Source organism: Hyaena hyaena, unplaced genomic scaffold, assembly GCF_003009895.1.
Source record: "Hyaena hyaena isolate Hyena2069 unplaced genomic scaffold, ASM300989v1 scaffold_594, whole genome shotgun sequence".
In the NCBI taxonomy this organism is placed as follows: domain Eukaryota; kingdom Metazoa; phylum Chordata; class Mammalia; order Carnivora; family Hyaenidae; genus Hyaena; species Hyaena hyaena.
Genome location: NW_024081227.1, coordinates 399,636 through 414,004, shown reverse-complemented (window position 1 = coordinate 414,004; position 14,369 = coordinate 399,636). Strand labels below are relative to the sequence as shown.

At 38.8% G+C, this 14,369-nt stretch overlaps 1 protein-coding gene across 2 annotated transcripts in view; it reads left to right on the top strand.

Annotated features, from left to right (window-relative positions):
* Positions 1–14,369, top strand: part of DOCK4 (dedicator of cytokinesis 4) — a 422,569-nt gene that overhangs the window by 170,921 nt on the left and 237,279 nt on the right. The gene's annotated exons all lie outside the window — the stretch shown is intronic.

Below are 14,369 nucleotides of genomic sequence, written 5' to 3'. Positions count from 1 at the left end.
GAAAGGCTTGATTTTCACAAGTATTGCCTGGGAAATGAGCAAACTTGGTTGGGAGGTAGAAGACTGAACATCTCCCCTTTGTTCTGTTGCCCCTGGGAAACAGTGCAGCTTCCCCAGTGTCCACTATACTGTCCACCTATAGAATCAAATGTGGACCTATGAATTCAAGAGACTCCTGCCTCCCCTGCCCCAAATTTCCTGATGTGAAACTTACTCATGACTCTATTCTGTTACATGATGAGTGTGTAGAAGAAGAGCATGGGGCTGCAAAGAAAGCAGTGTGCTTTTTGATTATAGCAACCAGTTCTAACTCCTTAAAACTGCATTCTTTAACAGACCCTCGAGTCTTTTGACCTGAATCTGGAGATAGCATTTATCTAAAGGTGGGCCATTGTCATTATGAGCTATCACACCTTCTCATTATGTTCTAGCTCCCTGACTCTTACTGCCTAGCTTTTGTCCATTTGTTAAATTTCTTTTAAAAATTTTACTTGTGGGGTACAAGTGGCTCTTTGGCATAGAAAGTATAATCCATGTCAGCCTACTTTCTGAGTCCTGTGATCTTACTAAGCCTTGAGTTTGGGATTCTGATGACTTCATCATTTAAGCCAAAGACTTCAATAAATGATTGACATCTACTCATTTTCAAATGAGAAATGTAAATTCAGAAATTTGTGTTTCACAAGGCCACTAGGTGCAAGCTGCAGACTAAATAAAGATGATCAGGGATTCAAACTGAGCCAGGTTTTGGTTTTTTGTTTGTTAAAAACAAACAGAAGGACTGCCACAGCTAGGGAATTGTGTGAAGCTGAACTTTTCATCTTGGGAATTTGCAATTGATACACATTAAGTCGCTTGACACATCTTATATCTAGCAGGACCCCACTTGTCTTTGGGAAACTGACAGAATGATCTATTATTTCTATGTATGGATCATGAACTAAAAATGGTTCAATCTTTAGGCAAAGAAAGGTAAATAATAGCTTGATGGAGGGAAGGGTGGGCACATTTTAACTCATCTGTTTTGATGAGATCTTGGATAATATGTCCTCATTGCCTGTTGTGTTTGTCAGAACTTGGACAGCTGGTGGGGAGGAGATGATTGAGAGGCACTTAGGACCTTGTTTTCTATCTGTCACACAGCTTCAAACACAGTGTAGGGAAGTTTCCCCTTGTAATGTTTGGTATTTTTAACTGTGCCACTCCAATTGTAAATTGGAATTTCATGGCATAGTATAGCTTAGTTCTGTAATCTCCCAGGTAAACAAACAAACAAACAAATGACCTTCTTGGACATCCACAGTTTTAAGAACTCTGAGGAAAATGCAGAATTTTTAAAAACTGCGTTCTCTAGTAGGCTACCCCAGATTCATTGAAAGGGTTCAAAAAGCCATGCATATTTCATGCACAAAAAGACCCTCAAACTTAGTAATTGAAAGAACTTCTAAGAAGCATCTTCACCTGTTACTGGTACTTGATTCAGCTGGAAGAGCTGGAGTTAGGGCAAAGGACACAGACATTTATTGACATGGTTTACATTTTTGTATTTGAATTTTATGAGAAGCTTATAAGTTCAGAACTTTTAAGCACATTACTTAGGATTCCTGGTAGTCTATTCATTTACATGAAGAAGATATGAAGATCCATTCATTTCTATGAAGAAATAGCTGCATTACTCATTTATATGGGTTGCTTTTTTACTTTGAGAATTCACTTTATTTACCTATATTTATTATTAATGGTGAAACTTACAGTAAACTGTCAATGTTTTATAAGGCATAATTAACATACAGCTGCCACCAGAGGCTATAAAAGCATATATGTTTAATGATAGTTGCTAATAAAAGAAGAAATAGTCACATCTTCTTATATGTACTTTGCATGTAGGCATGACCTCTAGGGCTGCTTAGGAATTTAAGGTCCTAATTCATCTTTTTGGTAAATGGAATTATCTTTAAATTCCTGCACACCGGTGAAATTACACATTCCATGGTCATTTTAATTTTTGTATGTTGAGGTTATTTTGGGCGGTTGGAGATGATCTTCCAAAAAAATAAATGTTCTGTGTTCCCTGAAATTTTTTCTCTTTCTAATCTTATTATCTTTGGGCACTTGTTATTTCAGTATGCATTGGCTGGAATATTAAAGGCAGTCACTTTGTATCTAAGCCCCAAGGGCATTCACATTGTCAGATTTAGTTCATGACCAGACTGAGTCACCCCCAGTGATGCTCGGAAAAAATAAAAACAAATGCAAAATTATCATGCAGACCAAGAAATTGCAATAGATGGATTGTTCCTAATTAACATATTGTGAAATAAATGACTGGTTTGGCTCTAACACCAGACCTGTTGTCTGTTTTTAAAGACATTTTGGAAAACTCATCTAGTTTATTTGGCGAGTCTCATTGTATAAGGGGAAAGAATAAATATTTACAAAGATTTTTAACCCTAGCAAAGCATAGTGATTTTCAATCTTAATTTAAAAAAATAAAAGAGATGTATTTGTATGAGGGTAATATGGCTGACAGGTGGGGGAGAGGGGTGTGGTTTTTAAAAGTTTCTTTTAAATAATGCAGCAATTTTCTAACAAAGAATCTAAATGTTTCAGTTATTATGGACAACATCTGGGATCAATAGCCAAAATTTATAGTGAGAAAAAAGGGTTGGGAAGCAGTTGCTTCATTAGTTTATAAAATTAGAGAAGACACTCTCCCTAAAGAAACTTGGTGCCCTCTAAAAACCCTGAGGAAGGATTTAAAAGTTCATTTATAATTGATAAGTGCTGAATTGGTAATGCTCATTTTTATCCTGGTTCCCTGATTTGGCCATTATAGTTTCATGAGTTTTGTCTTAACTTGTCATTAAAATCTCAAAGATAAACTGGCAGTATTTCTTTTTAATATCTTTTAATTTTAAAAATAGTAATTGAGGGGGAACAGAAAGGCTTCCTAGAAAATTTATAAAGTGGAAATGGTTGGGTGGGATGAATTTCTTGGATAAAATTAGCCACATGGATACCAGGTTTATAAGTACCCTATGTATAATGCTGTGATTTTTAAAAATTTTAATGTATTTTTGAGAGAGAGAAGAAGCACAAGCAGGGGAGAAGAATAAAGACAGGGAGACACAGAATCTGAAACAGGCTCCAGGCTCTGAGCTGTCAGCACAGAGCCTAATGTGGGGTTCGAACCCACAAATTGCGAGATTGTGACCTGAGCAAAAGTCAGACAGTTAACTGACTGAGCCACCCAGGGGCCCCCGTATAATGGAGGAATGATTATTCCTCTAAGGCTCTTGTAATCCTGCCACTTTGCCGATCTAAAGAGTAGCTGGGCTAGACACCTATCAGACCCTAGATGACCTGGGCATGCATTATCTCAGCTCCCACTGGTTAGGTAATAGTTGTGTTTGCACTGGATATTGAGGTAGGAGTGAACTTGAAAGAGAGAGGTGATCTTAATGTAAGGATGTTCCTCTGGGGAAAAAGGAAATGATGGAAGAAAAGGAAGATGTATTCATAACTATGCAGTTTGTGCTGGGGGCACTGAGCAGTGTGGCTGGAGCACCATCCATGGCAAGGTGTAGTCTGATGGCCCCTCTAGGATGGAGGTTTCATAGGAGCAGGATGAGAAATGTGCTGTCAGGAAGGAGTTAACTTATGCCCATTGTCTCTGCACATTGCCTAAAACTTCTCCACCTTCCCCAAAGTGAACCTACTCTACTAAAATCTCTCCCAACCCCTAATTTTCGTTGTATGCGAATTTATTGTTGAAGCTGCTTAATCAATTAAGTAGGCTATTATATGGTAGCTTGAGCATCTACTCATTGATTCTAAATAACCAAATATATAACATTTCTAAAATGTAAATCACCTGTAAGTTAGAGATTCACTGTAGTTTGTAGTCATTCTCTTAAGATTTTAACAATCAAATCTAAAGCAGCATGTGAAAGAATTAATAAATAATGGTAGCTGCTGTGAACATGAGTGAAGCCTAAGACCTTGGCTGAAAATGAGGATTATAGCATTTACTTCCCACAATTACCAGGAAGTATTATGGCACATGATTACTAGGAAAGTGTTCTCCGGAGAAATCGAACCAATGGGATTTTATGTGATTTATGACTTATTATATATTACATATATAGCATATTAATATATGATTTATTATAAGGAATTGGCTCATGTGATTGTAGAGGCAGAGAAGTCCCATAATGCAAACTGGTGACACAGTTCTGAGAACTGGGGGTCCTAGCTGAGGCCAGGAGAGGACTGACGTTTCAGCGTGTAAGTCAGGAACATAGGTCGAATTCTTCCTTCTGCCTTTATCTTTCAGGCCCTTGGTGGGTGATGCTCACCCACGTTGAGGAGGGCAATATGTTTTACTCAGCCCACCAATTCAAATGCCAACCTCTTCCAAAAACACCTTCACAGACACACCCACAAGTTTAATATGGGCACCCTGAGTCCCAGTCAAGTTGACAAATAAGATTAGCCATCATAGAAGACTCATTTCCTTCCATGAAATAAAAGAAATTGAAAAATTTACCATGATTCTCTTATTAGTCACCAATAATCATAGTAAAGATAAAAGAGTTTAATTCAAGCCTGCAGATGGCTGTAGTTAATGATAGGGCCCATCCAATTTTCCTGAAAATGTTGGGTTGAAACAGTTCAAAAGCTGTCTTTGACCAAATACACACACACACACACACACACACACACTCTCTCTCTCTCTCTCTCTCTCTCTCTCATTGTTTAAGGGAAAAGTACCTGAAGAAGTCCTGTATTGTACTGAAAATTGGGCCAAAATATTAATTTTTTTTCATTTTCTGAAACAAATGAAGGTTAAAGTTTTGTTTGATATGGTGGGTCATCTGAAGGATAACTGGTAGCAGTGAGGTTAATTTTATGTCTTATGCTTAAAAAATGAAGACTAAAGTCAGGATATTGTGCCCACTTCAAAAAGGATCCATTATGGGTTTTGGCTGCAATTAAAATAATTTAGCTGTGTCTGCATAACCCTATGAAAAAAACATCAGAGTTAAGTGGCCAAGATTGCAGACAAGAATTATCAATGTATGCTATACAAAGTATGATGAAAAATAGAATATTTGCATAGTAATTTGTTAATTACAAAGGAAAACCTAGTAGCTCTGTAGTGGGAAAACCACTTTAACCAAGTGATCAAGGTTAATTAACATCAGCAGCAATGAGATACATTGCCATTGTATACCTCCTGATAAGGTACACTGAGCAGAGCACATCATCATTTCCATGGTATTCTTGCCAAAATTGCCTATCCTATATTTCATCATGAGGAAACATCAGACAAACCTAAATTTAGAAACATTGTGTAAAATAACTGGGCAGTATTCTTAAAAACATCAAGGCTATGAAAGACAAAGACTAAGATAATGTCAAATAGGAGGAGACTAACAAAATATAACAATGAAATGTATTGTGGAATCCTGGATTGGATCTTTAACCCAGAAAAGACATTAGTTGGACAGTTAGTAGAAATTGCAGATGATCTGTAGAATAGTTGATAGCATTCTATCAATATGGACTTCCTGGACTTGGTAAGTGTACTGTATCTATTTAAGATTTTAAGGGGCGCCTGGGGGGCTCAGTCAGTTGAGTGTCTGACTTCAGCTCAGGTCATGATCTCTCTGCTCCTGGGTTTGAGCCCTACGTCAGCCTCTGGGCTTACAGCTTGGAGCCTGGAGCCTGCTTCAGATTCTGTGTCTCCCTCTCTCTCTGCCCCTCCCCCACTCACACCCTGTCTCTCTCTTTCAAAAATAAATAAAAATTTTAAAAAAATTTTAAAAAGATTTTAATATTTGATGAAGTGAAGCGTGTATCAATTTTTCTAAGTTTCTTATAAATGTGAAATTATTTTAAAATTAGGAGTTAAAAAATAGGCAGTGGATATTATTCTTTTCCACACAAGAATAAATAGAACTGTGTGTCTGTGTGTGTACATTTAAAAGTCACTGGGGAGGGGCACCTGGCTGGCTCAGTTGGTGGAGTGTGCGACTCTTGATCTCAGAATTGTGAGTTCGAGCTCCACATTGAGTGTGGAGATTACTTAAAAATAAAAATCTTAGGGGTACCTGGTGGCTCAGTCAGTTGAGCATCTGATTCTGGGTTTCAGCTCAGGCCATGATCTCACGGTTTCATGGGTTCCAGCCCCGTGTCAGGCTCTACGCCAACATCACGGAGCCTACTTCCGATTCTGTCTCCCTCCTCTCTCTGTCTGCCCCTCCCCTGCTTGTGCTGTCGCTGTCTCTCTCAAAATAAAAAAATAAACTTAAAATTAAAAAAAAATTTTAAATAAATAAAAATCTTAATAAAAAAGTCACCAGGGATGTAAAATAACTGTATTTTGTAGGAACCAAAAGATATAGTAACCATTCTTATGATTTATGAACTCAGATGAGGCAGGTGCGAAGTGTTACCTTCAGCATTGTATTTCCAGTGCCTACCACGCAGCTGGCACATAGAAGAAGGTGGTTATTGGGTGGATACATGAGTAAATTGCACACCTTGGTGATTTCATTCCATTGCATATTCAACGAATATTTTTTGAGCAACCGACTGGGTTTCGTACATGGTGCTAGGTGTTGGGAATATAAAGGAGCTGCAAAACCAGAAGTAATGAGTTTAATTAGGGATGTGAGCGGGAGGATTGCCTAGACTAAGCCTTCCTTGAAGAGGATCCTTGAGTGATTTTGAAGAACGCCTGGTGGGGAAAGGCAACAGGAAGCCAGAATCCCAAGTAGAAGGAAAAGTGTTTGCTCAGGCATAGACAAGAGGTTCAATGTGACTGGTGAAAGTGGTTTATAAAGGACAAAGTTGGAAAAATGCATAGGAGCCAGATTTTGGGGGGAAAAAAACTTTGGACTTTGTTTTATGTTTCCATAGACCTGTTTACTGGCTTCCAGTTTTCTGAAGAAATTGGTTTTCAGTGGCCAAAGCCAGTCAGAACTAGTGTTTGTTCAAAATTGGAAGTGGGCTTAGTTATCAGAGCAGAAGGGGAAGGTACTAAATAGGAATGTAGAGTTTGGTTCTATTCAGAAGGGAGCTGTGCAATTTGCAGGTGACAGACTAGCAGACCTCTTGAGAAGTCAGCGTTGGGAATGCAAGCCAAAAATTAGAAATACGCATGCTTCACTGTGTGATGTGAATGATCAGAGACGAAACAGAACTAAAAAGAGGAAAGCACAAGCACAGGTACACGTGTATATATATTTATATTTATATGTATATATATATTTATACATATATATGTGTGTGTATATATACACATATATACACCCTATATAATCTATCTATATACACCAGACACGGGGGGGTAGATTTAATACGTTTGTTTGGAAAACGGTATTTTGCTTCTTAGTGAAAATTCTTCACTTGGATCACGGGGAAAGCAGTGCATGTTTTCTGTTACTTTATTTCACTTTGTGTCATGAAGGGCGAATTGTCATTTTTCCCTCCTGATGCTCTCTGTTATTCTTCAGACAAATACTGTGAGGCCGAGTGAATGTTTAAAGCTGAATCTTCTGCCAGTACTAGCCCTGCATTTTAGGAAAATCCCTCTTTACTCTGTTATTTTCCTGATCAGTCTCATTTGCCAAAGATACCCTGTTTTCTCAACTTTTTTCTCTTTCTCAAATGGCTGAGCCTGAATCGTTCTAAGTTTGACTTGTTAATAATGATTTCCAGGAAGCTATAACAACCAAAAGAGTTTCTGACTTACTGCCGAAAATGGAAATCTTATTTTTGCCCATGACAGATTAAAGTTCAGCCTCCAAATTACTGGTTAGCAATGATGATGAAAATAAATATCCTATGTTCTTAAATTTTATAGGTTTCAGATCTTATTCTCATACGTTTGTTTGATCCTTGTGACATCTCTGTGAGCAAGGCCAGGCAGGTGATGTCATCCCAGGATAGCAAATGGAAGGACCGAGGACCATTTGGTTCATAAGCAGTGGAATTAAGCCCCAGGCCTCCATCTCTCTCTTTAACTTTGTCTCCTTTTCCTAAGTGCTGGGGTGCCTTTGAGATAATTGTTTAAACTCTGTCTCTTCCCTCCTCTTGGCTGGCACTTGGCCAAAATCATAACCTTTTCTATCATCTTAAGTTGTTTTTAAAAGTACCGATAGGCGGATGCAGGAATTGGTTCAGAGTTTTATTGTTTGACCTTTACTTGTTCTTGTAGCCACTTAGGCAAATGCCTTTGTATTTGTAACATTAAAACCAAGGTGAAGAATATGTTTGTGACTCGGGAGAATAAAAACGTTTCGTTTACTGCCACAGTGACAATGTCTTCAAATAAATCTTCATGTGGAATAATTCCCTCCTAATATCATTGATTTGTTGCCTTGTTTGCCTCTTTCCTCTTCTTTTTCTCTATTTCTAAAATGGGAAGTAGAAAGACCTATATCTTAGAAGATTAAAAATAATACATAAAGAATTTGGCAAAACCCTTAACATTAAGTAGTAATTTTAATAAGATTACTTTCCTAACCCCTTGAAAATAAATTTTGGAAGACATAAATTCTGAATGGGTAAAGCTTTGAAACTGGTAGCAGGTTGGGCTTGGTGGAAAACAGACTCTGAGCTAGAGATGAATTTGCAGGATATTACTCAGAGAGTGCACTCGGGATTCACACCCATGGAAGGGAGTAGAAGGAAGCAGGACAGGCCAGAAGAAGTTGCCCTGTGATGCAAGCCCAGTGACAGCCTCAGTCACTTGAGCTAGAGTCACTTGAGCTAGTCATACTAAGTTATAGCATGAGGATCAGGCCCTCTTACTTCCACCCAGTCACTAGATGCAAGCCACCCTGGGCAAAGTAGCTCTCTTCAGCTGAGAAAGTTCCGGAAGGGAGCTGGCAGCCAGGGCTGCCTGTCCTAATGCTCTCAGCAGCTGGCAGGGTAAGTCATGCATTTCTGAAGAGGGATCTTGATATTGCAGCAGCCACCACCACACTTTATGTTTACCTGGAGTCTAAATGGCAGTGGTTCAAGCACTGAAGTTCTCCAGTCCCTGATAGAACTATCCTCTTCACAGACCAGGACAGCAATACATGTTCAGGTGGTGTTTGTGCAGTGTCAGAAATGAATATCTTTTATTCAGGACGCATGTGATTTTTCGGTCACTCGGGCCAGAAGGGAGTCACGGGACATGCCTCTAGTCTGGACCGAAATAACTGTGGCATGTGAATGGAATCCTGCTTGTACGCGTACCTGTGCTTGTGCTTCTCAAGTGTGGCTGCAAGGTGTACTGGGTGTGTGGCCCTTTTTCGGAACAGAGCCAGATCCCAAGCTCATGGCAAGCCTGAGGAGGACAGGAGCACAGCATTTCTTTCATTTTCTTAGTTCATTTCCAGCATCAGAGCAGCATTCAGGAGCTTCCAGTTTATCTCCGCCACCCCCCCCCCCGCCCCCAACATTCATTCGAATTTTTTCTTCATTCTTTCTGAGCCACCTGTTTCCACAGCCCAGCTGTCATATTGGTAGCCAGGTACCAATAGAAATCTCCAAGTGACGGCCATCTGCCCTCAAGCCCTATTCCAGACAGCTATTAAGAAGGAAGAATCTTTTCTTAGAGTAGCATTCTGGCTTTCCCCACCATATTTTGTCTCTCCCTACAGGAGAATTTTGTGCATGTGCCAGGAGATAGCCCCTTGTTTTCTTCCCTAGTCTACCATTTTATGAAATGAAGTCCCTGGAAAGAATTTCTCATTAATCCCTGCCCCTTTTCTGTTTCCTCCAGCCCATATCATGGTTCTTCAGAAATCCACCAATGACACTCAAAACGAGTCAACCTAACTATAGATCTATTCATGGCAAGCCAGAGTTGAATGTACAATGTGAAATGCATGCGGACATAGGCAGGAACCAGTTCTAAATGTGCTCTGAGCAAGACTTTCTTTAGCATTACTGCACAGTCACTGCCTGCTTCATCATTGCCTTCTGTTACTGCTGTGCATTAAAATCATGGAACTACTCACGTCAGTATGTTTTTTTGGTTTCTGGTGCAGTCATAGCACGTTTTTTTGTGGCGAAAAACAAGCAGTTTCATTTTTGTTGTAAATAGGATTATCGGGGTGATCTCAGAACTTGAGAACAACAATACCATGTTCTGTGTTGTAAATGGTCAGATCACAGGTGACCTTTCAGACCATAACCTGTTCATGATTCAAAGATCCTGTTACTAGAAAGACAAAGCCAAAACTCTGATTTTGAGAGATGAGTTTCTTTCCTTTGTGTCAGAAAGGACAAAACATTTTCATTATTTTTTTTTACATTATGTTCCATTCATCTTAGATTGTCAGCCCATAAAGGGCAAGGGCAGCCTTTGCTAGGCTTGAATTGAGTTGAGGCAAGTAGAATCATCATAAATACTGTTTTGATGATGATGATAAAAAACTTGTTATTGTCTGCGAGGTAGAGCTACTTCACTGACTTAGAGTAGTTTTTTTAATACCTTTTTTCTATTTTTACTTTGAAAAATTGTAGAACTTTTGAGATTGAGTTTCTCTGTGCTGTTTAAAAGTTTTATGTAATGAATTTGTTGTTTGCATGAACAAACAGTATCATTGAAACTGAGGTACGAGTCTCCACAAAATGATGTTTCTTTCTTTCTACTTTCTTCATAGAAAATATTTATGAGTCTGTATGAGGATGTTTCTCACAGCCATTTAATTTCAAATAAATTGTCAATAGGTATTAAACTGATTATCATTATATAAACAAATAACATTATTAGTGATAATAGGCAGCTATTTATGGTATGGCTTTCAAAATGGCCGTGCTCTACATTTAACACTTCCATCTTAGCTAAAAATTTAAAAGACTTGACTCTAACTTAGGTTTATATGCATGTTTGTTAATCCAAATAAATTTTTTATGTAATAGCAAATGGGAAGAGATGAACACAACACCATATTTGGAGCCAAAGATGAAGAAAGGAAAGGGATAGCATAAAGAAATAAAAAGAGCTAACCTTGGACCTAGAACTTTAACTAAGACTCCTTGACAGTTCTCAGTGTAGAAGGGTGGAGAAATCAAACCCCCAAAAGGGAGTAATATGGATAAAAGCACTGAGGCTTGTAAGAAAGAGCTTGGTGAGAATTTGAATATGACTGAGCATTGGGCACTTTGTCTACCTCCTTGGGTTTAAGGAGGAGGCATCTGAAGTCCAGTGAGACTGAAGAACTTACTAGCATGCCTTTGTTAGTTTTCAAGTATTAAGTAGCTGGGGAGTAAAATCAGAATTCACCTACATAGACTACTTGGATAAAAAATGAAATGATACACAGTCATAACTCAGACAAATTGTCACTGCAGTTTAAGCAACCTCTGTATGAAAGAATGAGTTTTCACAGGTAGTATAGTTTGGATCTGAAAATTTTGAGTGCCCTCATATTATTTTAGCATTAGCAGTAGTAATATTAATAGCAGTAATGACCATACCCTCATTCATTCCCTTACTGATTTTTTTACTGAGCTCACATTGAGTACCAAGCTCTGTACTGAATTGGGTATACAGTTGAGAGCTAAAAGCAACATCATTCTCCCATTTATGGAACTTAACAGTTTATCGGAGGAGACATCATTCAAAAACTTGCATGAGTAAGGAGTGTGGTTGGGTAGTATCTGTTATTATGGGTACGTGTCATTGGGATGAGGGGATGTGCATCAGGGAAGGCTACTCTGAGAAGTGACCACTGAACTCCTATCTGTAGGATGAATGGCCTAATTTGACAAGGAGTGAAAGCAAGAGTATTCTTTACAAGAAGAGGTCAGTCATGCACAAAATCCAGTGTTTGAGGGAATAAAGTGACCAAGGTATTGATAGAAGGTCTTTGTGACCAGAATACAGAAAGTCAGGATTAAGAGGAGCAGGATGGAACCAGAGAGAAGGACAGGACCTTATAGGCTGCGCTACTGATTTCTGTATCGTTAGCAGAGCTCTGATATATTGAGGAGGAAGTTGACATCACTTGTGCATTTTGAAAAGGCCTCTTTAACTGTTGTGTGAGAAAGGGATTGGAGAGGACCCTGAGTATCTGAACATAGACCTGTTAAGAAAGACTGCTGGGGAAGGCCAGGCAAGGCTTGGGGAATATTGGGAGAGGAGATGTCAATGAAAGGACACCTTTAGGAAATACTTCAAAGATAAGATGATTGTGACATTGTGAAGGATTGGATATGTGGGTGAGGGGGCCCTCACCCCAGGGTTCCGGGCTTTTCCAGTCGATGGACAGTGCTAGCTCGCATTTGATGGAACTGGAAACAGTGGAGGAGGGTCTGGTTCATAGACACCTAAGGACTGTATAAGCTAAATGGCAGCATGAAATAAGAGGAAAATAATTAGCCCGATGAAACTGTCGTCTAGTACTGTACAATATATTTTATCACCTTTTAATATGAAAGAGATCAGATCAAATCAAATGGATGAAATATAAAAATTTTCCTGATGCCACATACAGAAACAGAAACAACCCCCCACCCCCCCACACACACACCAAGAAACCCTACAAAACCTTAAAGGTGACAGAATCAAGGGTAACTGGTGGCATTGTGGACATTGTGTTGAGGAAGGACAACCAGGGAGACATCCCAGAAGGCTTCACAGTGGCCCTGTTGAGGGATTCAGAGAAATCACCTCATAATAGCAGGATAAAGCAGGACTGTCAATAGACTAATAATTTAGAATAACATTCAGAATGGGTGATTGGGATGGAGAAAATAGATTTGGTTAGAGGATGACAGGAGATAACGGGTTCAGCTGGAAGTATGCTCAGTTTTAGGTGTGGAACCACCAGCGTTGTGAGCAGTCAAGGTAACTTCATGAATGTAGCAAGGCAATTCTGGATGCAAGCTTGCTCTGAATGAAGTCTTTTAAATTGTTATCAGTCTACTGTCTGTTCAGTTGTTGATCTCTTGTAAGAAGAGGTCTCTGAAAGTTATTTGAGATAATCTGTCTAGATTTACGACCTTTGATTATTTTTTGAGCAAACATCTAGCACCTCAGTATGACGTCATATGGTGTTTATGATTATAGTTAGAAAATGATGTCATGGGGGCACCTAGGTGGCTGAGTTGGTTAAGCATCAGACTCTTGGTTTAGGCTTAGGTCATGATCTCATGGTTCATGATACTGAACTCTGTTGTCAGCACAGAGCCTGCTTGGGATTCTGTCTTTTTCTCTCTCTCTGCCCCTCCCCAACTTGGGTGCACACACTCTCTCTCTCTCAAAAGTAAATAAACTTTAAAAAAAAAGAAAAAGAAAATGACATCATGAATTAGTGCTTGTCTAAAATGTTCTAACTTGGTTACTATACCATTATTTTCATCCATCTCATGTACTGTGGGTTATGTTTTTTGTCCTGTGTTTTGATCTCTACTGTTAATTTTGTTTGCAGATTACAAAAGGGTTTTAGACCTCTCTAAAAGCCCATTACTTATTGGCATGTTCTGATTTTTGACAGATTCATGTGTTTCTTCAAGCTTTTAAAATACATTCACAATAGCAGCGATAATTTATTTTGGGGATTGGGGTTGTATCTAAATCTCACTGTCTGAGACAGAATTATAAAATTGATTTCCAAAATTCAGGGCTTTTAAAAATCAAGCAGTCAAAGCATTTATTATCATTTTTTAAAGCGTGAATTGCAAGTTCATTACAGTGCTCATAGTATTTAACAGAACATGCCTCTTCTTTTTTCATGTGTTGAGGTGCATTTTTGTTATTTCTCCATTTTTGTTATATCTCCTTTTTGACTCAGGCATTACTATCCTGGGGAGAATCACTGTGCTTCATCCTGTCTGTAGCTCCTCAAGGTACCTAGAGATGACCAACCTATACACACTTTCTCTCTGGTTTTAACATCCTAGTCCTGCCCAAACCTGTGAAATGTTTTAGAAACCAGTCAGTCTATAATCACTAGGTAAGACTAAATCATGACACCCTATGGACACACACACCCTATTCCAAGAGAGTTAAGGCATATGGGAATTGTCATCATGACTCTGTGTTTAATGCTAGGAGAGGAGTCCAGTCATTACTAAATAAAATGTTACTATTGATTACTACTCAAGAGATTGCTTTCATACCACATACTTGGCTAACCCCTGGGGATATGCTAGTATAGTAAGCAAATAGATGCAGTCTCTTCTCTTGAGGAGCTTATAGTCTAGGGAACAGAAGTCTCTCCAGCAATATTATCGAAAGGTAGACCGAGCTTAACAGCAAGAAACATAGGTATTCCTCATTTGTTATTGAATACGTATATATTGAATAACTACTACGGGTGAGGTGTTTGCGTGAAGAGGGAATATAGCAATAAACA